A 27,929-nucleotide genomic window follows, 5' to 3' on the forward strand; every position below is an offset into this window, starting at 1 on the left:
TATTCAAGTTTTTAATTAAAAAGGAACATGAACAGTTCAATAACCTGAAGCCATCCATCATGTCCACAGCCTAATAAAAGAATGCAGGGCTGCGAAGACACTCGCCTCTCTACAGGATAGGGCAAGCTCTGCGGCAAGGAAGCAAGGAGTCACTTGGGTCTCTACCTCTCTGCTGACTTGACTGTCATATTGCATAGTTGCTGCTAAACTGCACGGAAGGTATTTCTAATCTCATGACGGTGACTGGAAGAGGTTGAAGGACACAAATTAAGTCTCAGAGCAGTACAGCTGAGTAAGAATGGAAGGTCAGTCAGTTGACTCTTCCCACAATTCCCCGAACAAGGCAATTATTCATGAAGGAAATTTCAAATTATTTTCATTAGACTTGTGTTTTACCAATCTAACCAAAGTGATTAATTAGGGATTAAAATATTTACTCTGCACATGCTGCCTTGGCTCAGCACTAGCATATTTAAGCATCGTGCTAAAAGGGTCAGCTGTTTCCAGTATTGTTTGGAATTCATTTCCTATTTTCTATGTAAAAGGGCACTGACATGCATGTCTATACCATACTTCGGGTCTCTCCAGGCACCGAACTGGAGAAGAAGAAAGAGGCTTTGTGGGTCGTACCCTTTACCCCCAGATTTCTTCCTCGTTAGAACCACTCTGGGGTGGTGGCCATAGTTTTGCTGTATCCATGTCTTTGTAACAAAGTGTCCAGAACACCTGGGTGGCAACAACAACATCATCATCGTTGTCACCCTAGTCAATGATACATGCTGGAGCAGTGACAATTGCATAGCAGGATACATCATGGCACATGGGCGTGAAGGAGACTATCAGAATGGAGGGACAGGACTCTAGAGGGGTTTCTATATGATGGACCATATGATGGCATAGAGCAGATGAGAGTAACTGTTTCCTGTGTGTTGAGAGAGTGGCAGCAGACACGGTTATTCAAACAGGATGTCGGAGTCTCGCTTCTACCAGGGGCCCCCAACGGGGCCAGAGCATTTATGAGCTTAAACTGTCACCTTACTGAAGCTCCTGGTGGGACACCAGTGTTGGGAAGTATGTCTTATTTATTCAGAAATCCCTAACAATTTAAGACGTTGCTAAGACATTGCACGGACAGAAGGCTGTGGGAGAGCCATTCACTCATATGGCTACGGGGCACCTGCCCTGAAGGAATGAGACTCATGGGGGTTCCACGATTGCTCCTCTGAAGGTTTGTAAAAAGTAGTTCAGAAGATCCAGATGATGTTTAGGCATTTCCCCTTTTGCTTCCTGCTCGCACAATTCATCCCGTTCCTCTAAGTGTTCTCACCAAGCCTTGAGAGATCTGGAAAAAAAAATTATTATAGACACAATTATATATATGTGATGTGGGAATCAATTAATTAATTATTCTAGTTGTGGAGATGGTGAGCACAAGGTGATAAATATGGAGACATAAGTAAAACCATGATCGTTGTAGGGTGCAGACGAAGAAGAGAATGGTAGGTCCAAGCCTTTGCCTGCAGGGAGAGGCAGTGCTCAGATGAGTGGGATGAGGGAAGTGGTGCCATGAGAAGAGGAGGGAGCCACGTCTGAGGAAAATCACCAGGGTGGGGGGGCGCTGATGCCAAGACTGCAAAGTGTCCAGTGGCGAGGGATGAGTCCGCGGTGCCCCAAGCCGGAGACAGACCCTGGATTGGCCAGAAGAAGGTATTTATTGACAAGGAGAGCCGTAGTTTCAGTGGAATAGTGAGGCCATGAGCCAGGTTGGCTGGAGCCCAAGGAGACAGCTGGTGTGGGGACGTGGCTGTGACAGCAGGTACAGCAGTGTAGCTCTGGAGTTCATCTAGCCATCGTAAGAATAACGAGAATTTGGAGAGTGATTTCCATGCACCAGGTACTACGTAGGCAGTATCTTATGTTCTTTAATCCTCCCAACGAATCTATGCTCACTTCCTACACAGCTACTAAGAGGCAGAACCAGGATTCAAACTCAGGTCTGTGAGGAAGCAACGCTTATGCTCTTCATAAGGACAGAGCGCTGTCTTAATAAAAGATTGATAGGAGGGCACTAAAGGAGCCAAGAGGAGCACAGCTGGGAACGTTAGTGACTGTTATGACGCCCTAAGAGAGAAGATATGGTGAACTGGGGTCCGTCTCTCAGCCCAGATCCATGATGTGCTCTAGAAAACTCCAGGGAAAACAAGTGTGAGGTTGGAAACCAGTAGGTCTGGATTCTAATTTTGACTCAGGGCCCTAAAAATCTCTTGAATTTAGGAAAGCTACTCAACATTTGCATCTCAGAGTCAAAGGCACCCATGACCCCAAAATAAAGCTGCTTATTTTATCTACTTGGGGGGGCTATCGTGAGGATGCAATATAGTAAATGAGTTCATTAAAATGGTTTACCATTCTTCGGCAAATGTGGTGGGCCAGCACTGTGCTAATCGCCTCACATGCACTCTTTCCTCTGGCTCTCATGATAACCCTGTGTGTGGGTACTATTATTCCCGTGAGATAAAAGAGAAAAAAAGAAGAAACATTTCATAAAGTTCAAAGAACCACAAGCATGTAAGGTTTTATGATTACGATTTTGTAGGAAGTAGTATTATCCAGCTTAAAGTGGAGATGTTAAAAAAAAAAATCTCTTCTTCTGAACCTCCTAGAAAGAAAAAAAAAAGAGAGAGAGAGAGAGAGAGGCTGAGGTAAGGCACGCATAGATATGTAATTGGGAATCACGTAGTGTAACCGAAGGCCCGGCTACAGGGGCCCCTTTACAGAGAAGACTTGCTGGTTACCTGAAATTCTGAATCACTGAATGTGGGAATCATCTTGGCTGTATTTTGGAGAAAGAATGTATCCGATAGAAAGCAAATTGATCTTGGCCAACAGCTTTGCAACATTATCTGCCCCTCGAAGTTGGACACGTTTCAGGGTATTTTCAGTCTCAAGGGAAGGTATGCTTTTCCTTTACCTTCTATCTAACTTTTAGAGCCACCACAACCTCCCCAAGATGAAAAAAGATGCATAACAGGATTTGCATTCCTTCTCAGAATATGACTGCTGCAAGCAAACAGTCCAGAACTTTCTTGTTAGCAATATTATTAGAAGTCTCTCTCGTTTCCTCACAGGGCACAATGCCCCGAGGGGAAAGAAGTCACCTGCCACTTTCTAATGTTATTTAATCTTTTTAGTCTGAGCTGTAAACTGTCAATCACGGGGAATGTTTAGTCACCTTGAATGCTGTTTAATCAGTAGAATGCTTTGTATATCTATAAATACCTGATGACACAGGAATTAAGTCTTCACAATAATTACCCCACTCCATCATTGGACATCATTACTCACAGGCAAGGCCAAAACCGTTTTTAATCTCTCCTGCTTTCTCACTAAAAAATGTTTCATGACTGCTACAGAAATGGAATTGCTCTTTCCCATGGAGGAAAACGGGTGACTGAAATCCGCACACGGGGCCGGGGTCGTGGATGAGGTCTGAATGGTCCTGTCTGCCATTAAGTGCTGCTGATGACAGGATAATTATGATCACGTGAGCTGATTGCCAAGTGTGTGCTGCGAGGAACGGGAGCAGCCCCGCTTCAGCGTGTGAGAAGTGATTCATGTTATGTGCACTGAGGTTCATGCTCATGGATTCCGTTTACTAAGGTCATTCAAAGATGGCTTTTTTTTTTTTTTTTTTTTTTAATGTTAAGAGAAAAAGGAGCACCTGGCTGGCTCAGTCGGTAGAGCATGTGACTCTTGATCTTGGGGTTGTGAGTTCAAGCCCCACATTGAACAGACAGATAAAATATATATACATATATATTTAAAGATTTTATTTATTTGACAGAGAGGGAGGGAGCACAGCAAGGGGAGTGGCAGGCAGAGACAGGGGGGAAGCCTGATGTGGGGCTCGATCCCAGGACCCTGGGATCATAACCTGGAGCAGAAGGCAGATGCTTAACCAACTGAGCCACCCAGGCACCCCCAGGCAGATCACTTAAAAAAGAAGCACAGAAAAAAGATGGGAGGCCATGCATTAATACATTAACTATATAAGTCTTTGTGACTATGGCTGTTCCTCCCTTTCCAACTTCTTTCTCTGTCACTCTTTTTTCCTTTATTCTTTTCTACATTTTCCAAATTATGCATACCAGATATTTTCACAAAGAGAAATCTAAATGCATTTTAAAATGTGTTAAAATTAGGGGCACCTGGGTGGCTCAGTGGGTTAAAATGTGTTAAAATTATAATCACTTGGTCATACTCTGTAAAATAAAAACACACTTGGTTTAGCACATTGTTACGTCAAACCTAACAGTACTAGCCTGGAATGCCTGCCGGCCATGGGTTCTTGGAATGCTGGTCATAAGATCCCAATCTCCTACGGACGGTTCTGTCAGCATGATTATTGGGACAGGTTCAATTTTGACGGCTGAAAAAATGCTGGTTGGTAACGGTGCAGTGTATTTTCTGGTACAGTGTGAAGCCATCCCTATCTTTCTCTTTCCGGCTTTCTTTGTCCTTTCTTTCTTTCATTTATGGTCTGTTTTATAAGAAGCACTTTAAAACTTGGAATTCCTGTGTGGTTTGAAAGGAGTGCAGAAAATTCATTCATTCCCTATTCATTCATTCCACCAGTATTTCTCAAACACTCTTCTGTGTGTCAGGCCTGTTCTAGGTGCTGAAATACAGCCTGAAGCAAAACAAACAAAAATCCCTGCCTGCATTGAGCTAAATCCTGGGGAGGGAAACCCCAAGAAATAGAAACTTTAATCAAATGAATTGGAACATGATGGTGTGCTCACTGTTCATGACAAAGACTGAACCAGAAAGGAGGGAAGTGAGCCTGAGCGGATGGGGTGATTTAGATGGGTGGTCATGGAAACCTCACTGACAAGGGGGCGTCTGAGTCAAGAAGGCAATGGGTGGAGGCCCTGGGACCACCTGGGGAAGGAAACAGGAAGAAAAGAGACTTTGAGGTGGGATTGTGCAAGGGGGCAGTGAGGAGGCTGGCATGGGGGCAATGTGGAGATGGAGACCTATAGGATCTGAAGTCCAACAAGGAACAGATAGCTCATGCGAGAACTTGCAAGCTGTTGTAAGACTCCTGTGGCTGTGGAGAGGGTTATGGAAAGCCAAAAGATTTTCAGCAGAGGAGTGACATGATCTGACTTTCATTCTAACAGAGTCATTTTTTAAAAAAAGATTTTATTTATTTATTTGCCAGAAAGAGAGAGAGATAGAAAGAGAGAGAGCACACACAAGCAGGCAGAGTGGCAGGCAGAGGCAGAGAGAGAAGCAGGCTCCCTGTCAAGCAAGGAGCCCAATGCAGGACTCAATCCCAGGACCGTGAGATCATGGCCTGAGCCGAAGGCAGCGGCTTAACTGACTGAACCACCCAGGCATCCCATAACAGAGTAATTTGTTGACTAGGTTCAGGACAGACTGGAAAGGGCAAGGGTGAAAGCAAGGAGACCAGCAAGAGGATCTTATGTCATCTAGGTGTGGCTAGTAGACCAGCATGATGCCTGTGGAGATGGTGAGAAAGGGACAAACACTAGATTTTTTTAAAAAAGATTTTATTTATTTATTTATTTAGGGTGTAGGTTGAGGGGTAGAGGGAGAGGTAGCGATAATCCCAAGCAGACTCCCCATTGGGCATAGAACCCAATGAAGAGCTGGATCTCACAACCCTGAGATCATGACCTGACCCGAAATCATGACTTGGACGCTTAACCGACTGGACCACCCAGATGCCCCTGGGTATATTTTGAACGTAGAGCCAATGAGATTCATTGACTGATCAGATGTGGGGTTCAAGAAGGGTTTTTAGTCTGAACAATGGAAAAGATGAAGCTAATAAAAATATGAATGGTATTTAAATGCATGAGACTGATTGAAATCACAAGATGGAAGCATAGAAAGAGAAGAGACCCAAGGTCTGAGCCCTGGGCATGGTGTTGAAGGAACAATGAGATAAAGAGATTAGTCCAGGTAATACTATGTGCTATAACAAACAAAACCAGAAATTAATAATGGCTCAAACTTAATAGAAGTACACTTCTCACTCACATAAAGTCCAAAATGTATGTTTTGATTGGTGGTGGCTCTCCTTCCATTTTGTGGCTCCTCTTCTTCATATGGTTTCTAAGGTCATCATGAACATCTGCATCATTCAAGGAGAAAGGGAAAGAATGTGGAAGATGGTGCATAATTATTTTAGGATCACACCAAGAATTGGTACCCCTGGCCTTTCCAAATTACAAGGGAGATTCAGAAATGCTGTCTAATGAAGGGCTCTTGAAAAACAGAAAGCACGTTTGGTAAACTGCCATCCAGGCTCTGTCACAAGGAGGAACCAATAAAGGAGACTGAGAAAGACTGGCTAACGAAATCCTAGAAAAGTTGGTAGAATATGATGTCCCGGAAGCCAAGTGAAGAAAAAATTTCAATGAGGAGAGAATGATCAGCTGTATCCAGGGCTACTGAAAGATCAAAAGAGATGATGGCTGAGAACTTACCCATGGATTATCATTATTAACACAGGTGACTTTGACAAGGGCAATGACTTGTTGGAATGAGCTCAAGAGAAAAGTAAAGGAAGGAAATTAAACAGAGTAGGCATGGATAACTCTCTGCAGAATTTGTTGAATGTAGATCAACACAAAGGCTTAACAGCTACCTTCCTTGCCATGGTTGTAGCAGGGAACAGAATTCACCCCAACTGGTTCAAAGGAAGGAAATTTAAGAAAGTATTACTTGTGGAGATGTGGGTTGTATTGAGGGAATAAGCAACAGATAGTGAGGTATCCAGGAACTAACCTTAGTGGGAAGATGTTACTACCTCTAAACTGAAGGGACAAGGAGAAGAGATCGGGTTAGTGGACCACAATGAGAGACAAAAGAGCAAAGAAGAGTCACCCAGTGGAAGCTGTAGTCATGGAGAGACCCAAATGTTGCCTGAAATAGAGCACGGAAGGAAGGAGGGAGCCCGGAAGAACTACTCTAAACCTTTACACTCACCTTCTAATCTCCAAATATTGGCCAAATCTAATCATAATTCCACCAGCAAGGGAGCTCAGGAGACGGGTTCGTCAAGGGTCATCAAGAAGAATAGAGAATGAATCAGCAGGTGGGGAGGGGAAGAACAGGAAATAACAAGACCAGAGAGGTTGCCTGAACTTGTACTACAGAAGTGGAGGGATGTTAGTTGCATCTCATAAAGGCCATGCCTTTTGCTTGATTGAGTGCTCATGGGATAGTTACCGTATCTTTCCTGTTGACTAGCATATGGCATGAAGATAATACGATGATTCCAAAGAACACTAAACAGGCTTTCTACAGGACACCATACTCATGTAGATTAGCACACTATGTTTACTTAAAACAGGAAACCAATATTTGACTAACTCTCCAAAACCTGATTCGGTGATAGCAACCATTCCGTAGGGAGGGCTATATATAATATATAAGTTCCACAATGTTCTAAGGCAGCAAGTTGTATGCACAGCTAAAATAGAGACGGCTTACTTAATAACCAAGGTGATTTGCATTTAACTGAGAGGGAAGTAAATGTGTACCGGCAATCCACACGCAAAGTATGGTCTGTGATTATAAAGCCAGGTAACAACGTCACACAGTTAAGTCATGTGCGAGCCTATGTGCATGTACCATTCACAGAAGGGAATTAAAGAGGGATTCCAAAGGATACTAAAATCAGCGTAACTACTATGCCCTCCACCCCTGCCCCCAGCTCCTCCTTTTCTGATTTTGTATAATACAAGCCCATCTAGGAATCATCTCCCTTTTGTGGAAGGGAGAACAGCTTTACGCAATATTCATGTTTTCAATAATATCCCATGCAGAGCACACTTGAGGTTTCTTTTATAACTTTCCTAATCATCTTCCACCCAATACAATTAGCATTATCTAAATTAGTTATCAGTTTACCAAATTGTCTCCTCCTTTAAAAAAAAGTCATATTGCAAAATTATAGGTATAGCCATAGACAGAACCAGTATTCTATGCTTGCAGACATTTGGAGAGAGATAATATTCTTAATCCTAATTAGAATTCTTTCCCTTTCCTATATGAACTTCTCAGAATCAGGGGTGACCTTATTTTCATTTGGATAGAGGCCTGGTAAATCACCTGATTTTCATTTGTCTTGCAACACATCACCTCCTATTTAAATGTGTTTATTTAAGCTCTGGGCCTTTTGCTATCTTTCTGCATTACTGCTTCTCCCCAAAATATCCATTTGGAATAGAATGCATTCTATTTCCCTTATTCTGCAATATGATCTTTAGTACAATTTAACCATTGTTTGAGCCCTAAGTCCTGCCTTTTGAAGCTAAGCTTCCAAGCTTAGTATTGTCATGTTTCTATCAGTGTGTCTCACAAAGATCAGGAAACTCCTGATTGTCTGTCAAAGTCTATTCTCCCTCCTTTTCTTAGCACTAAAGTTTAAACTAGGTAATTGGATGCCCAGCTAACGACTACATTTTCAGTCTCACTTGCAACTGAATGTGGCTACATGACCAAGGTCAGGCAGTAGGATGTGTACAACTTCTGGGTCCTTCAACTTTAAAGATAATCCATGTGTCCCAGTGCACCTCTCTCCTCAATTATCATAACCTGGGGCATGTATGTGATCATGTCCATGCTTTGATTAATCAAAGCCAACTTTGATTATATAGACTCGGACAGTGCTCTAAGGGATGGCCGACCAACAGGGTAAGTTTCTAAAAGGCCATGTGGTATAGAACTTTCCCACCATCTTGGAATATTCTCCTTAGAACTACTTTCACTAGGGGTGACTGGGTGGCTCAGTGGGTTAAAGTCTCTGCCTGGGATCTAGCCCCGCATTGGGCTCTCTGCTCAGCAGGAAGCCTGCTTCCTCCTCTCTCTCTACCTGTCTCTCTGCCTACTTGTGATCCCTGTCTATCAAATAACACTTGATCTTAGCCAAAAGGCCAAGAAGCAATCTCTATCATATAAATAAATAAAATCTTAAAAATAAAAACTATCTTCATTAAGATACTGTATTTAAGGTTCTTTTGTTAAAGCAACTTAACCTCTACCCTAATGAAAACTCTTGTCTAATTGGCTGAACTTCTTAAATATATTAGAAAGGATGAGGTTAGATCAAAGCATAACTACCTTCAAACTGGAATATCACTTTTCCTTAATTGTTCTGTTTGAGTGAGCAAAACATGGACTCATCCAGGATAGTTTCCTTGACAAAGCCTAAATCATGACTCTTACTCTCAGCTTGTCAACATTTGATCTTTTTTTCAAAGATTTTTCATGCAAACTAGAATCTGAATAAAAAAATTATTTCTAAATAACATTTTAGCTATTGATTAAGTTAAAATAGGATCAGTTATTCAGGAACAGTAAATCTTTATTTTTTTTTTTAAGGCACTTTTTTGTTGAGGACTTCTAAATTCAGGGTCAAATGGCATTAGAGTCATCAACAACAGCAAATAATAATAACAACAACAAAATAAAAAATAAACAAACAAAAAAACAGAGAAATTTTGATCTTGGTCTTTTTGATTTTCCAGTGGATGGATCTAGGTATCCATCTGTTTGGTTGCTGAAGTGAACAGTAGTACTTGTTGGTGTAATTCTGAGTTGTCACTCAAAATAAGAAGACATCTTCACCAAAGAAACATGACTCCTAAAAACACTGTGAGCTATAGAAATACACAATATTTCTTCGTATCTCTCCAAGAAACTGTTCTGTATCTTGCTAATACTAGAAAGAACTTATGATGGCCCATTTGCTGCAATAATGAGGCATTTTTTTAAAAGAAACAGAAAAAATCAGCATGACAGTTTTCTTGGGCCTTGAGGTTGTATGAATAGACCCACTTTTAAAAAAGCCTTATTTATTTATTTTAGACAGAGTGTAAGAGTGGGGGGGGGTGGGGCAAAGGGCGAGGGAGAGAATCTAAGAAGATTCCCTGCTGAGCACAGAGCCTGATGCAGGGCTGATTCCATGACCCAGAGATCATGACCCAAGCCAAAACCAAATGTTGGATACTGAACTGATTGAGCCACCCAGCTGCCCCACAACCACTCCATTTTTATCTTTCTAAATATTCATGGGATTTGATACAAATATCTCTTAAATTGTCTCTCTTCCTCTCTGACTTTGGGGCCAACACAGTGTATAAGTGCAACCCCACACACAAATGGATTCCTGTCCTCGAACTCCTGGAACACTAGAAGGGCTGGTGGATGCTGCTGACCTTGTGTTACCACTATGAGATCCAGCAGCACACTCTAGTGATGGGACTTTAAAAAAAAAAAAAAAATTTTGCATTATTATGGCAAGTAAACCTAAAGCTAAACCCCAGTCATTTGGCTTCTGCCTTGAAGCTTCCTATTTCCAATTTCTGTGTGCTCCTAGGTTTGACTCAAAGGCTGGAACTTCCAGAAGGATCCAGCCACCCACCCAGGTTCAGTCGGAATACAGGCTCCTTGTTTCTGGGGGCACTGCTCCTTCCTAAGCAGCTTCTCTGGAATCAGAATCTTCTACACCTCCCGCCATCTATCCCACTCTCACGTGTTGGTGTTTCTAAGGACTCTGACCTTTAATCTTTTATTAATTTATACACTCACCCTGGGGGGTTATAGTCATGCTTATAACCTGCCCACACAGCTGTCAGTTGACTATTTCTAGCTGTACCTCCCACAGAAATTTCAAAGTCAAAATAACCAAAACTCAGCTTCAAAAACTCTCTTCAAAAGGACTCCTCCTCTCTATTTCCTATTTAGTCAATAGCAGCATTATCTACCCAAGTCAGAAACCTAGGGAGATGCTATCACTTCTCCTTCTCTGTCAGTCCCTCCCTCTATATCTCCTCCTTCATGAATTCTTGCTTATTCTACCTTTTAGGTGTCAACTCTGTCCCTTCCTCCTTAAGTCTGCTTGTCTACCCTTATCACAAGTATCAAGCCGCTTGTAAGTTTCTGAATTAGTCTCTGGATCCTGGATTGTTAGCATCTCACCTTTAGTTCACTCTCATTGCTCCACCAGGGCAATCTTTCTAATATGAACACTTCTCACTCTGATGGTCTCCTGCTTCAGAAAACCTAGGAGTTCCCCATAAAACAAAGCCCAAAGCTCTCAGCAAGGCGCATGATGCTTCTGAGTGCTTGTCTCTGACCATGACCCTGGAAGCAAGAACAACCATGGGTCCTTCTTGCTTCCAGCCTTGCTCCAGATAAAGTAAGCTGCAGGTTTTTCTATCTCAAGCGTGGATGACATTGCCCATGTAATGGGCATTGCCAAGAATGTCCCTTCCACTTTGTTGGCCCATGAATCAGCTCATGGTCTCTTCCTCTCGACTATCCTGCCTGCCTCTCTCTAGACAGGGTTGGTCACACCCCGCCTCACACCATGTTGGTGCTTTGCACTTCTGTCTTTATAGGGGTGATCTCACCGTAAAGCAATTATTTGTTTATATCGTTTTCTGTCTCCCCAAGCTGACTGAAAATTCCTTGAAGATTGGAATAATTTTGCAATCATCTGTATATATCAGGTCTACTTTAGAACTTCGCACATAACAGACTTGATGCATGTTCATTGAATGAAGGAACAAATGGACATGCTTGCTGAAGAGGTGATTACTCAAAGCGGCTCTAGTCGATATTCCCCAGAGAAAGAGAACCAATGGAATATATACATAGAATTGTGTGTGTGTATGTATGTGTGTAGTATAAAATATGTAATATAATATAGATATAATCTTGAATTGATTTTTGTGTATAACGTGATATGGGATTTACTCCCATACCACTCCCCCTGACCCCACGCCATTTGTCCAGTTATTCTAGCAGCATTTGTTGAAAAGACTTTCTTTTCCTATTAGACTACTTAGGTACCTTTAGCAAATGATTGTAAACATTGGGCTCTCTATTTTGTTCTATTGCCTATTTATCTGTCCATATGTCCATACCATATTGTCTTGATTATTGTAGCTTTACAGTAAGTCACAAAATCAGGTAGCAAAGTTGTCCAAATTTGTACATCTTTATCAAAATCCTGTTAGACTTTGTTGGTTCTTTGCATTTCCAAATCTTAGAATAAAAATTTATTCATACACTCTTAAAAACTTAAGTTTAAAAGGGTTAATGTATCTATGCATCCGACCTTGCATTCATGTATCTGTGTATGTTGAGACACTAACGTCTTGGGATTACATATCTCATTGTGGGAATAAATTTTTATTCCCATTTGTATCCAAACTACTCCCAAATCTTGTGGTGTATTGCTTCTACCAGTGAGTCAATTGTCCTTAGCCAGCAGCTCTGCATTTTTAGGACTGGATTAATTAACCAGGTCCTATCATTGCAAACACAGCTAGCCACAACAGTACTTTGACTAAAAACCAAGTGAGTTCAAATATCAAATTTTTAAAGGATACATAAAAAAGATTGTGGCTTGGAATGCCCAGGTGGCTCAGGCGGTTGGGCGTCTAGCTCTTCATTTCGGCTCCAGTCATGATTTCAGGGTCCTGAGGTAGATCTCTGCCTCAAACTCCATGCTCAGCACGGAGTATGCTTGAGATTCTATCTCTCTCCCCCATCCTCTCTCATCCTCCACCCACCCCCCCCAAAATAAACCTTTTTTAAAAAAGATTGTGGCTTATTTGTTTGACTCAAATAAATCCTGCTGACCGAGTTCAAACAGAATCGGTAATTTCTAAAATGTTCAGAAATGCCAATTAAACTGCTCTCTAAACTGAACTTGAAGAAATTGCATTCCCATCACTAAACTAAGTTTTAAATAAAGATTTCTATGAAGAACAGCTTACCATAACTTTAATATTCTTTCTGCAGGGTATCTAGAGTGATACTTTCCAAAGCCAAGTTATTTTATCCATCATATGGTAATTAATAACAACAGGGTAGCAGGGCTTCTCTTTTTAAATTCTAGTCAATTCCACCCTTTCCCAAAGATTCTTTCTGTCTAGAGAAAATGGTTTTGAAAAAATGAATAACCAGTGGAAGGGGAAAGGGAAAAAGAATTCTTTCTTATAAAATTAAATCTTCTTTAGCAGACACTGGCATGTACTTAACATATTCACAGAAGTATCCCCTCCAGTGATGTTGAAGCCACGCAAATAATAATTGTGGCTAAGTGCACTACATTGACAGTCAATATTGCATTTTCCAAGCTTGTACTCATTATTCTTTATAGTATTCATGCATTTTTCGAAAGATCAAAAGATTTACATATCATATGGAGTGCTGTAGGGAATAACTTGCTGAGTACTTTAGATGCACAATGTTCCACAGCCTTTTAATACGGATTTCACTTCTCTCTTCTTTGTGATAAAGAAATAACAAGATAGAGCTGGATGTTTTTTCTTAATATAATAAAATGGCTATTTTTAAATATAAGATAAAAGTTTGATATTTTAATCCATAATTCTAAACACAACTTTGTGATACAAAACAATAAATGGTGGTTTTCTTTCTTGATGGGTGTTGAAAAAACATCCATAAAACCCAACCTCGACAGCTTCATCAGAAATCCATGATACAGACATGCCACAACTTTTCTGAAGTTATGAAATAATAGAACCAATTCATCTGCCTGAAGACACTGAAATTATCGATTCTATGGCCTTTATTCCACAAAGCTTTAATAGAAAATAAGGTGGGATGAGCTACAGCCATCCATTTTTTAGTGGGCTTATATATTAAAACAGAAGGGAGGAAGTTCTTAAGAGAAAGAGAATGTGAACTAGAATTTAAATAAAAACTTGAAACATTAAAAAAAAAAGAAGAAGAAGAAGAAGAAGAAAAGAAAAGGGAATCTGGCTTATTGGCTCCATATTTTCCTGATCTGAGATGAGCCAAATAAGAGTTTGAAAAGTTCACCATTCCAAGTCTCTCCATAGTTCTATAAGCTCATGGGCATTTCTCCCACTCGTAGGTTATCAACAATAACATGAATGGGTATTTATCAACATGAGCACCATCAGCCAAAAGACACTGCTCTGCAAACAGCTGCTTTTAAGAAAAAACAATAACTTCCCTCAATCATCTATGCCAGTGTGAACCACACCAAAAAGACAAGGGCCCCAATACCCTCAAAAATATTAGTGATTAGAAATTTTAGGAATGCCTTTTTCCAGGTTTTATGTTTGTGTTTGATAAATTACACCAGTTTGTTGTACAAATACCACGTATCCAAATCTGTAATTTCAATGTCTAGCATTTTGTTTGTTTGTTTGTTTGTTTGTCTGTTTGGTGTTCTTTCTGCTGGTGCTCTCTATAGCATGTATGCTCAAGTGGGGAGTGGGGAGGGGGGCAGCTGAAACAGAAGGGGGTAGGAAGACTCTATAATATCTTAGGATAGGAGTCCTGACACCATACTACTTTAGGATACCCTACAGAGGACACATTTTTATGCTTTCCAATCCAATCACATACCTGAAAGCTTCAGCTGCATAGGAAAACCCACAAGGAGGATGATGTTGAATGGGCCAACGAAAAACACGTGCATCAGCCAGCAGATGGGCAGAAGAATATCAGTGGTATTTAACCACTTTCCATGAAAGAGGGGGCAGATCAACACCCTTCATTTTCTCCATTTCCATCACAGTGTTTTACCACCACAGACTGAATTCCAGTAAAAGGGCATGAATAGGAGAGACAGGCTTATCCTCATAAAGCTTTTCTTCCTGAGAAGCCCTTGTCTTCCTACTGTGGGGGGTGGGGGAAGGCTGGGGCAAACTGGAGAGTGTGTTGATTTGGAGCATTTCACTTTACTCCAGAACAAACTGAAGGAAAACTGTTCTTTAATGAAGCATAACAGTGTAGAGAATTCTGCTTAAATATTTGCTCAGATAATATTTTCTTACTCTGAAGCTATGAATCTGGCAACAGAGACAGATTAATAATAGCAATGAGCCCTGTGGCTGTTTGAAGAGAGACTCTGGGTATCCAGAGGTAGCAATCAAATGAGTTCTGATAGCTTGCACCGCAGAACCATACACAGATTGCCAGGGGGCTGTCCTCTCCAAGCCTGAGTGATTAAAGCTGTGATATTGGGCTTCTACATCCTAGAGTGTCACTGTAGCCAATGAGACATGAAACATGCCACCTGATTCAGTGTTAGCTTTGGAAACCGTAGTTCGGAACACTTGAAGCTTTTATTTTTTAAAAGATTTTATTTATTTATTTGACAGAGAGATAGAGAGCATAAGCAGGGAGACTGAGAGAGGGAGAGACAGGCTCCCTGCTGAGCAGGGAGCCCAATGCGGGACTCGATCCCAGGACCCTGTGATCATGACCTGATGGCAGATGCTTAACCGAGTGAGCCACCCAGGCACCCCACTTGAAGCTTTTAAGTGCCTATCTATATTTACCATCACGATAAGAAACATGTCTGAATAATAATTCCAAACTGCAGAAGAGCAGATAATAAAAGAGTGATTATAGTGAGAAGAAAAAAATATATATATACAACTAAAAAATTCAAGGTTTAGGGATTTCTCTCTTTTTTTTTTTTTTTAATGAGAAGAAAAAAGAGAGGATGAAAGCAACAAAATTAAGTGAGATTTGGTTTTCCCCTGTTGGGTGATCAGACCATTTGCACCCAGGGTTGGTGACATGCAAAGTAATAGACACTAGTAGAGCTGCTGGTGACCTTGAAAATTGATAATACATTCTCTATAAAGGGCAATCTGACAATACACATCAATAAACTTTGCAATGGACTTACCTACAAATTTACATTGAAGAAATAAGTAGAGAGGAAACGAAAAATGTTAATTTTGGCTTTGTTTGGAACAACTGAAAATTTAAAACAACCTGGATATTCAAAACAAAGAATGGTTTATAAAAATATGTGGAAGATATATACAATCTCTGAGAATTTAATAACAGTGATACAGATTTGATATATGAAAATATGTTCTCGGGGCACCTGGGTGGCTCAGTAGGTTGGACTTCTGTCTTCGGCTCGGGTCATGATCTCAGGATCCTGGGATCAAGCCCCACATTGGGCTCTCTGCTCATCGGGGAGCCTGCTTCTCCCTCTCCCTCTATCTCCCTCTCTGCCTACTTGTGATACCTCTCTCTGTCAAATAAATAAATAAAATATTTAAAAAAAAAAAAAGAAAATATGTTCTCAAGATATCATGTGAAAAGCATATTAAGAGCAATTTTTTTGTTATGTTCTTGATTTAAAGTTTGTGTGCTATATGTCCAGATACAGAAAAGAATAGAGATTATCTCAGATAAAGGATTTGTAAATAAACTTTTGTTTTCTTTTTTATTGCTTTCGCTATTATCTAACGTATCTTTTTATGTGCAGTTCATTTATAACCCAAATTAAAGCTATAAAACAATTTCCATTTTGAGCAACAATAAAAGCAAAATATTTTATTTTAAAATAAAAACTTTGGGTGTTCGGTACCAAGTTCTACATTTATTTATTTATTTATTTATTTATTTATTTATTTTTATTTGACAGAGAGTTAGAGAGTACAAGTAGGCCGAGCAGCAGGCAGAGGGAAAGGGAGAAGCAGACTCCCGCTGAGCAGGGAGCCTGAAGCTAGGCTCGATCCCAGGACTCTGGGATTATGACCCATGCCGAAGGCAGCCCCTTAACAGACGGAGCCACCCAGGAGCCCCAAAGTTCTACTTTTAGTACATAAACCCACACCTAAATAATTCATATATTTTAAAAAAAATTAAATCCAGAACTTTGACCAAAGGTGGTAATATTAGTCAGGGTTTAGTTATACATAGAACAGAATCTACTCTGGTTCACTCAGGCAGCCATGAATTTATTACACCGTACAGCATGGTTTATGGAATGAATGTGGTTCAAAGAAACAGATTCTAGGCTGAGTTTCCAGAACAGCCCAAAGCAGCAGACCTGTTAATTCTTCTTAACCCAGTTCTATATTCATGTCTTTGTTAAGTAAGTAAATAGATAAAATTCAAACACATCTGATCGGTAAGACCAAAGTACATCTGAGTACCTAGCGGGAAGGGGCTGTAGGAAATGTGGTTTTCAGCTTTCTAGCTTCTGCAATTCAGAAAACACACAAAACAGGGGAGGGGGTGAATGTAGAGTGGGTCAATCCAAAGCTATGCTTCAGCAGTTGAGCAGAAGAATGTCAGTCAATGCGCTGAGCGATTCCTATTACTATTTTGCAGAGTGATTGTTGTAATCCCTCTCTATGGCATTTCTCTTCATGTATCAAGATTGATGGAGGGAAAGAAGTACGGTGGACTGAACGTGTCTGAAGATCAAACAGGTCAGAAAGACAAGTCGATAAATTCATCAATTAGCCTTCTCTTTATACTTTCCCTTGTTAAAATAATTCTTTATGTTTTACTGAAATATATTTTTTCTAATTTGAACTTCTTAATATAATTATGTATGTTTCATAAAATTTGCACACACTTTTCAAATCTAAACACAATTTCATTTGTCAATAGCCTTTAATAAAGCAGAGGCCTTAGTTAAATAATTATCTTTCTAAATTGACTAGTGATAAATGCTTAGTTCATAGATTTTTTTACGTGCAGACGTATTTTCAGATAACAGTACACATAATCTCCATGTATTTTTCTGTCTTTCAACATATGGGGGTGAGAATCTATCTTGATCTTTCACTGACAATGATAATGATTTATTATTGCCCTCTCCACCTACTCTGCTAGAAAAATATTATTCAGCCTTCAAGATTTAACCCAAGTTCCTCTGAGATTCCTCTTCCAAATTCCTTCTCAGAATTTTATTATTTTTGCCCTCTTTCTCTACACTGTCACTACAAGAATACTTAACATTGTGTACTGTAATGGGTATAACACCTGTCTCCAAGCCTGCCCCTGCTCCTCATTCTGAGAGACAGTTAAGAACAAGTTTTGGTCATGTGACCACCCAGCAGATTGGGGTTGTGTTGGGGGGTGGGGGGTGTGGGTAAGTGGATTGAGAATGGAGGAAGATCCTCTTAAAGAAAATTTGTGTGCTTTTAGTGGAAGGAGAAGGAGGGAAACCAATGAATGTCCATCACACGATACAGAAAACATCCTATCTGGATCTCAAAGGCTTGATATGGAGCAGAAAAAAGTTAGTCTCAAAGTTCACATACTGTATGAATTCCATTTACTTTTTTTAAAATATTTTCTTTCTTTCTTTTTCTTTCTTTCTTTAGAGAGAGCATGCATGTGAGAGTTGGGGGAGGGACCACCACTGTAGTGATCTGGGTTTTCAACAAAAGATGTGGTGCTAGAGAGTTTCTCAACCCTACTGATTTGAAGATACATCTGTGAGTGCTTCAGTTCATATGGTTTTGTTTGATGCCCTGGGAAAGAACTGGACACATCTTCCAGCCAAATGGAAGCATCTCTGTGACTGGGAGAGGAACAAGAGGGTGTGGAACAAGTTGAAAGTATCATGGAGACCTTAGTAGAAAAAAGAAGTGTAGTATTCAGAGCAAGAAAGTGTACTTCAGACACCACCTAGAGGGTAAGCCCATTGGTGTAAAATGCTCTGACTTCTAAGAAAATTCCATGGCTTGGGACCCAAGCATCACATTGTAACAACCTTCTCATTAAATGCCATTGGTACTCAAACAAAATCCACTGGAAGATCTGTTTTCCCCAAGAAGTCCAACTTTGCAAGTATGTCCTACTTTGACATCGGCTTATATTCCTTTGCTGATTTTGTGTTGGGTCTCCCACCTACGTGAAGAGAACAGGAGACTATGGCCACTATTGCTATGTAGCACACTTTCCATGACCTGTGTCCAGAGAAGTGGCCTGGATTTGGAGAGCAGAGTTATCCTTTCTGGGAGTCAAATTACAACTTATAGGAGCATCTGGTAATCAGAATAGATGACATTTCTCAAGGACTTAATGTGGACCTGCAACTGTACTAAGTATTGGACATTGATTATCTTATTTAATCTTCATGGTCTCTATTGCCCTTATTTTATAGATGAAGAAATTGAGGATTGAAGAGGTTAAGAAACTTGCACAAGGGTGTGTGCTCACTTAGCGGGGTAGCAGGGGATCCAAAGTCAGGTCTGACTGTCCTGAACATTGTATATCCTTGTAGATGCTTGTTACTAAGAAGGAGGATGAGGAAGACTGGTGGTGACCGCAAGATGTGATCTACTTCAACCCTGGAGCAGAATTCCTCCTCTTGATTTTAAACCCCAGAACATCTTCCTTTATATTTATGGCCACATGTAACAATACCAAAAACATAAATTGAAAATAACAATGCAGATAATGCCCATTATTTTTTAAAAAGATTTTATTTATTTGAGAGAGAGAGAGAGAACACTCACTTTTCCCCAGTGGGTGGGGGAAAGGCAGAGGGAGACAGAGAAGCAGACTCCCTGCCAAGCAGAGAGCCCGATGCTGGGCTTGATCTCAGGACCTTAAAAGCATGACCTGAGCAGAAGGCAGACACTTAACTCACTGAGCTACCCAGGTGCCCCCAGATGATGCTTATTCTAATACCACACCTAGCCACTTAAAGACCCTCTGGATTTACTAGAACACACACACAAAATAATAATTTAATGTACTTTACAGAAAAGCATAAAGATCTACCAATTTCTCTTATGATGCAAGACCATTGAACATGTCCGAAGTCATGAGTGTTTGGAATATATTTAGAAATATTGCTTCTTTGTAATGGTTGTAATTTTAATCAGACAATAATGTTTTCTGTTTAAAGACCACAGATGGTGGATAATGCAAAAACCACTTACATTTTGCTCGATGTGTGATTTATTTTATTTTTACACATAATTTTGCTTCTTAGTTAGCTTTGTATTGAATATTCCTTATTCAGACTACAAATCAATTTGTTTTCCTTGAGAGTAAAACAACCACATGTTAAGAAGAAGTAAGAGTGTAGGAAGTGGCAATAAACACACATTTCCTGCATAGATTATCTGGTACAGAAGCCTGAAATTGGTATTCTTTGAGGACAATGAAGAAGTGTGCCCTCATGAAATTTGTGGTCTAGTTGTAGAGATAAAATGTGCACACGTAAGACACCTTAAATTTTGAAGCAACACATTAACAAAAGCAGAAAAGAGAAGATGTGAAACATAATTAGATATGAAACATAATTAGATATGAGAAGACCAGAATGATTAGAACCAAGATATAACTAGTAAAAATGAAGATTTTTGAACTGAGCTCCTAGGCTGAAAAGCTTATAAAAGATAATCCCCAACACCTAGTCTATGTTAAATAAAAGTTGCTGCTTGATCTTTTTTTATTCATATTAAATATGCCAAGAGACATACATGGTCTTCTATTCATAGAGTGATAAAGTGAACTCTGTTTTTCCTTTAACAAATGGGAAAGATTTTCAATATCTCTCTTGGTTTCTCTTTGAGAAATAAATATTTCAAGGCTCTTCCTAGGTATCTGAGGCTAACAATGCCATATGTAAATTGCTTTTCATCCCATACACGTTTGAATTTATTTGAGCAGAGGCGCCTGGCCATCAAAACCTTAATTTAATATACATCCTAGGATAAATAGCTATATCTATTAACTTATGCCAAGGTGAGGGGTTGGATGACTCATGGCTGGTAAAGGAAATGTCCCTACACAATCACAAACAGATAAAAATTGAAATAAACAACACAAAGATTATTTGAGCTACAGGAGAAAGTGAACGTATCATGGTGTTTTTCAATACAGAGTGACTTTCCCTTCATCTCTGTCCATAGAAGTTCAGAAATTAACTTCTTTACCAAACAACCTGCTTTTTTGCCGTGAATATGTCTCTCAACCCAGCCATCGCAAGTTCTCTTATTATAGTTCCTGTTATAAGTGTCTTCAAATCCTAAACTAATCCTGGCGTGACTCAGACACCATGACCAGATCACTGGGAGAGAAATCCTAGGGGAACCATTTCTGTCCTCTGAACTTCCACTTAGCTCTTTTTGTTCTCTGTGCAAGAAACAGAGGCAAACCTGGATCTGAATCATTGTTATAGGTCAGCGTCAGCATATGGATCCCACATCATGAGAATACTCATTAGATTTCATTGACCACTAATGGAAATTGTCATAAGAGAGCATTGGAGAAGGGGCAGTTCAGTAGGTTGGACTCCATAGGCTTAACACACACACACAGACATATACATATACTCAGTCTCCTTCTCTTTCTCTCTCACTCAATCACTCTAGCTCCATTTCCCCCCACCCCCACACTTTTTTAACATTCTGGATATCTGTCTACTATTTCCTTTGAACAAAATCTTTTGTCACTTTAATAACACGTTTGAAAACCATTGTGCTGAAAGATGAGGTATAACGCCTTAAAAGTTGTCTTTTGACTTAACACTGCTACACTTAAAGTTGAATTCTCAATAGAAAATGCTGTATATCAATGAAAAGAAATACAGAGAAAGAATTAGTGTATCAAATAAGATGCATTCAAAACAAGCAAAATTAAAGGGTAGTATTATAGCAGGTCAAAACTCTTGATCTCTTATTTCTGAGAAACAAGAAACATGATCGAGAGACCGCACTTCTATCTTATTCAGAGTCTAAATCAAAATTCTTTGCATGAATTTAAGATTATGTAAGCATAAAATTGTCATCTCTTAAAACACATTTGTGTTTTCCATGATTCTGCTCTTATGCCCACATAAAAGCACAAGAATGGGCTCAGTCTGGTTGTCTGGTTCTTTTTAAGGGTTACCTACTCTAAATGTGTGCTTTGTGTCTCATGTAGCCTCACTTGGATTGGATGCTGCCACCACACCGGTCCTCTTAGGGGAATCTACCCTAGTCAATGGTAGATAGCCGATCAACCTGAAGATACTGACATCTTTTATTCTAACCATTGTACAGAAACCAGACTCAGCAAAGAACTTTGAAATGAATCCATTTCATTTTTACCCCAGATGAGTGTGATATCTAACAAAAATAACTAGTTGAGCATTGCAGTTTCCAAGTGCATGTTCATTACTTATGAGTTCATTTGCTCTTCTGAATATCCCCACGCAATAAGCATTATCACATTCATTTTCTATTGTATTGAGACTGGAACAGGCTGGAGGCTAATTGGACAGAAACTCAGATTTTCTGACTCCAAATTCCCCACAGAGAACAAGCCCAATTCTGATTTAAATCTTGACTACACTTAATGTGGTGACCATTGAGCAATGTATGGAATTGTTGAGCCGCTATGTTGCATACCTAAAATGAATATAACATTGTATATCAACGATGCTGCAAAATTAATGAATTAATAAAGCTGAATGTGCTTTCATGCAAGGCCAAAATCAAAATTTAGATCGGAGCACCTGGGTGGCTCAGTCAGTTAAGCAATGACTCTTGATTTTGGCTTAGGTCATGATCTCAGTGTCGTGAGATCGAGCTCTTGATAGGCTCTGTGCCGGGCATGGATCTGCTTAAGATTCTCTCTCTCCTTCTCCCTCTACCTCTCACCCACTCTCTCTAAAAAAGAAAAAAAATATATATCTAATGAGCTCTTTAGGCAAAAATTGCCTCTCTATTTCTTTGACATACCATCCATAGAAGAGAGAGGAAAGACAACATTCTATTGTAAAGGTAGATGAATGTTTCAAGTCTGTTCTTGGATCCATGAAAACTTTTCACCAGTTCCTCCCATTAGTTATTATAAATGGAGTCATGTGAATATGTATATACAAGAATAAATGTAAACTGAAAGCATCAAAATGCTTTCAAAATGCAGTATAAGGGTTTGGGGGCTCAAATGTTATTACACAATGATGGCAATTAAGTCATTAAAAGCAGTCTTATTTCATGGTGAGCAACAATTATCCTGAGCTGACTTATGTGACTGAGGAAGAAAAAGAGCCTCATCATTTATAGTTACAATGGATCTTTTAACTACATTGACTCATATATTCTAATTAGGCACTAGGCAGTTACATTTTATTGAGTTATTAATCTGTAATCATGGTCAAAGTAGTTGTGTGTGACATCACTTGCAGCTTAAAAGAACTTAGAAATTAAGTATCTAGTACTCAAGTTGAGAGCTTAGAGAGAAATGTTTATTACTTTATTTTTTATGCTTCTGAAAATGTGGTGTATATACACAATAACAGAAAAAATTTTAAAAGTACAAAACAATACATAATAAAATATGTGTACCAGATCACTTGGCCCTCATTCCCAGAGTTAACCACTGTTAAGTGCTTCTTATTTATCCTTCTAGACGGTAATTGTGTATAGATAGGCACATATATATGCATATGTGTGTATTTCCTTTCTGTTTATCCAAATGGTAGCATACCACACAGATTATTCTTGCCGTTTGCCCTTGATGTGTCTTGCAAGTTAGCCTACCGAGCTTCTTAACACTTGAGAGTGTTCTTTTTATAGATGTATTATCAATGAGGTGTGCCCTACAGATGGGTTCTCCCAGCCTTTTGCTGGTTTTTTGAAAAATGCTGTATTGAGCATCACTGGACCCGTGACTTTATGCCTTTATGCCTTATGTAGGTAAGTATATCTGGGAAATAAATCCCTAAGTAAAATTTGTGACTCCAAACACGTTTGTTTCACTAAGAATTTGTGACCTGATTTATTATTTCAACCAAAAGGTATTCAAGCAAGATTTATCATCATTAAGAGGGAATGGAATCAGGAGTGTTAATGATCTTCCTTCCCCAACACCACACAGAAATGAAGTGAGAGCCTTGATCAGGAAATGGGGTGTGTGCGCACGTGTGCATGCATGCGAGTGTGTGTGTGTGTGTGTGTGTGTGATGTTGGAAGGTCAGAAGGTCAGGATAATTTCTATCATTTGAGGTCTAGTTACCCATTAAGACCTCTGGGAGAAAAGCTATCAAAAGCAGTAATCCACAAAGCTTCTCTCTTCCTTAAGGCTTTACGGCTCCCACCACCTCCACTGCATGCTGGCATAAAGTGGATGAAATTATGGCATGCCGTAATATAGGAAGAGATAGATAGTTAGGATAGATCTCTTTTCTAAATCATAAACAGGGATCTGTGCAGAGAAAAAAAAACTCCCTCATCCAGATCTGAGACTTCATATTTCTCAAGGGTATCCTTCGAGTCTTGAGAAAAGATAACAGGAAATTAGACATATCTGACACTTCTCCATCTTCGGAAGCAATTTTGTAGGCAGAGCCAAACTTTCCTGTAACACCCCACTCCAACTGTGAAACTCTGCTTAGCCAAGAATCCCCCAAATTTCAAGGTGCAGGAATAAAGGAAGGGTCTGGGTGAGCCTAATGTTTGCATGAGATAAAATGTAAAACCCCATCTATTCTTTCTTTTCACATGCACACCAAAAATTAAAATTACCTAGCATATTTTTCTAGCCAACTGCCAAAAACCTGAAATGGAGTTTTGTTTTGTTTTGTTTTGTTTTTTTGTCTTGCTCTCGATTGCTGATGCTGGCTTCCTTCAAGGCAATTCAGGACAGCATCTGGCTTACCTCATGTTCCACTGAAATACAGGTTCTGAAAAGCAGCCTGAAGATGACATTCTGGAAAGAGGAACTCTGTTCTGGGCGGCGGGGGAGGGACAGGGGAGGCCGGAGCAGGGGGAAGTGGTGAGCGGTGTTAATGCAAATGTATTCCCTGGGTTTAGTCGCTGGCAAACCCATTCGACACCCAGCCATTTGAATCAGGGCCAGCAAGTTTGGCACGTCTTCCACTGGCGGAGCACAAACCCAGCACAGCTTCCTGCTGCTGTTGGCATGTGTACAGCTGTCTTTCTTCATCTGACTCTCCACCACTGTGGCAGACTCAACAGGTGTTGCCAGGGACACAGTGTGTTGGGCAGCTGTCAACTTTCCATAATCATCTCTGTAGCATATCCCTTTCTATTCTCCCACCCTGTCTCCTCTCCCCCTCCACTCCCTGAACACCCCCAGACCATGTGGGCCTTTGCAAAGGGCAGAGGTAGGCAAAGATTCTGATCAAGGTCATCTGGAAGGAGAAAGCCTACCTGGGCCTCAGTTCAAGTGCGATAGGATTTTTCCAAGACACAGGCTTTATTTAGGGGTCCACCCAATGATCCTTTCTATTCTAGTTCATCCTCAACTATCCAGCTTCAGTTTCCTCGTCTGAAAAATGTAGAGACTATTTGCTGTCTATATCAATGAGATAGCATAGACAAAATACATAACGCTAAGCCCAGCTCTCAGTGATTCCTCACCTCCCCCAACTCTTCTTGAGTTTCATCCTAAAAACCCTAGGCTTTCACAACTGCCCTTGAATTCCAAAGATGTGAAGACTTCTCTGTTCTAGGGCTTCCCTCCCACCAAGGTTGGAGCCAGAAAACACACTGGCCCATGAGGTCTAAAGGAGATGTCAAATGGATGTTTCTTAAAAGCCAGGAATATACAGTTATTTATATCATAGCCTTGCTTATAATTTCAAATGTTGGAAATCCCTAAATGTCCCTCAGCAACAAAGAGTTAAGTACCTGGACAAAGAAATGATGGCATTCTACGCAGCAGGTAAAATTAGATTAACTAATTAGATTAGACTCACTTCTACCTCATGAAACCCATTATTATCATCGTTACTTGCTGATGAGGAAACAGGGCATGGAGAAGCAGAACCCCTTTATGTGTACCAACACAGACAGATCTTACAAACAAGGCTGCGTGCAAAAAGCAAGTTGGCAGAATAATATACGCATCCAATAATTGATGTGAAGTTCCAACATGCACAAGGAAATGTGTTAGTCACGAAGCCCATGGGTAGAAAATTATAAAGACAAGGACAGGAAGAATACGCACCAAGTTCATGGCATCTTTGCTTCAGAGCGGGGGAAGGGGATTGGAAAGCACATACGGGGACCCTACTTGTAGCTCTCAGGTCCCACGTATTTTATTTTTAAAAGGATAGCATGTTAAAATCAGATAGTTTTAGGTAATGCATACAATGTTCTTAAGTATGTTTTCCTTTGTACTTCATACCGTGAAACAATGTATATGCAGAAAAGAGCATAAAATACATCAGTAAGGTTTTGCAAACAATTATTAAGCAAATGCCATGTGATTGCCACCCAGGTCAAGAAAAAGAATGTAGGAGCACTTGTGGAGCACCACGGATTTCCTTTCCCAGCTGTGGTGGCTTCCCGTGCCCCTCCCAGCGCTCATCTCTATCCTGAGCGTGTGTTGCTCATGGCCTGATTTCTCCCCCATGATTCCACCCACCCTGTGTCTGCATCCCCAGCAATGGAGTCCAGTGATCCTGTTGCTGAGCTGTAACAAGCGCGGTCGCAGTCGGTGCTCTTCTGTGGCCTTCTTTCTCGAAACGTTGTATTCATGAGACGCATGTGTGCTGTTCCTTGCTCATTGTCATTGTTGAATAAACTTCCACATTTAGTTATCCTTTTCACTCTTGATTGACACAGGGGGTGTCATCTCTATAATTTTTAAGCTCAAATAAAAGGTATCTACTTTGTCCAGTATATTGTGATACCCAGGAAAGAATATGTCCAGATATTTCCTCAGCTTATCTTTCAGAATGGATGAGAGTGGCTATCCTTGTTTAACCAAGAAAGACGTTTTCCTTTAGACTTATTATTGATTTCTTTTCTTTAGTTTCTGACTCACAAAGTCAACAGGTTGCTTTCCTTTGCTGCTTGATTTGCCTTTACCTTGTGAAGTTCTATAGTCTGGAGGGGACTGGCGAAGCCATAGTCTAACCCAAAGCCATTGTCTTACGCATGAGGAAACATGCGTTGTGCCCTGCAGTTCATTTTAAAATACATTTTAGTAGCTCTGAGACTTGTAGATGGTAAGTTGGTCCCTGGAAGAGAAGTTTTAATTGTTCTATTGTCTCTGGCTGCTGGTAAATCGTATGTTTAAGAATAAAGCGTTGCCAGCATTTCTCTGCAGGGCAAATCTACTCTATATGAGTCCCATACTGAATGCCACAAAGATGTTGCCAAATATCTAAATGAATTTCCCCCCTCTTCATTATTAATTGCTATACGGCATCACTTTTAGAAAACCACCCCAGGCCCCAGTAGTGGGGAGGGACGAGCCCACGAAACCCGCATTATTCTCCCAGTACATTCTAGTAATAGGGCCAACTAGCAAAGGACCTCAGCAATGCTGTAAAAGGCATCTCCCTGCTCTCCAATATTGCCATTAATATGTAAAAGCTTAAGCTTGCTAAAGGGATTACTGCACATCCTATCTGATGGTAAACTGGCATTGCAATGATTACATGTATCTTTTTGTCATTTCCTCGTAAAACATCTTAACTCTTGAACAGTATAATTGGCCTCTTACTAATGTTAATGATTAAATCAGCGTAGATGTAACACTCTGCTTTAAATGGAAAGCATGTGTGCCATCTCCAGGGTCTTGAATGTATGCTTTACAGCATGGTCATTATATTCATTATATATGTGCACCTGTGTGCGCACACATACGTACCCATATATGTTGTGTGTAGTAGATACGGATTATGGAAACAGGAAGCACAAATCTCACAAATGGGTCATTGAGTATGACAGTCAGTAGGACACCCTTACTTTCAACCTTCACGGACCCATATATTCCAGCTCCTGGAGATAAACTAGCACGTATCAGTCAGTGGTTCAGTGTATCTACTACTCCCCAGAATCCAGCGCTCCAACAGTGCAAGAGGTTGCCCTTAGTCAACCAACACCTTAGCTGAGCCTTCAGCACCTGTCCTGCTATTGAATTAGGCAGGCTACTGTCGGGGGATAAAGTACATGGTAACACTTTGGTCGTGAGTCTATTGTCACTGTTCTTTCTTTCTTTCTTTTGGTAAAAAAAAAAAAAAAAAAAAAAAAGGCCTCCATAGCCCAAGGTAATTTGTGGGAGCTACAGTGTTGATGGGTCCGAAGGTAATGCTAGCAGAGGCACTGCAAACAGGCAAGGCAAACTCTTACCCA

At 40.2% G+C, this 27,929-nt stretch overlaps 1 long non-coding RNA gene across 1 annotated transcript in view; it reads right to left on the reverse strand.

The window, feature by feature from the left end:
• Window positions 1–1,070: 1,070 nt before the first annotated feature.
• The window catches only part of LOC131835360 (uncharacterized), a 45,109-nt gene continuing 18,250 nt past the window's right edge, over window positions 1,071–27,929 (reverse strand). The window contains exons 2-3 of the long non-coding RNA XR_009355150.1: window positions 6,070–6,163; window positions 1,071–1,342 (exon numbers count right to left, since the gene is read on the reverse strand). This is a non-coding gene — a long non-coding RNA (uncharacterized LOC131835360). The remainder of the gene's footprint in view (window positions 1,343–6,069; window positions 6,164–27,929) is intronic.

The sequence above is a fragment of the Mustela lutreola genome, chromosome 7 (genome assembly GCF_030435805.1).
Source record: "Mustela lutreola isolate mMusLut2 chromosome 7, mMusLut2.pri, whole genome shotgun sequence".
NCBI classification, from domain to species: domain Eukaryota; kingdom Metazoa; phylum Chordata; class Mammalia; order Carnivora; family Mustelidae; genus Mustela; species Mustela lutreola.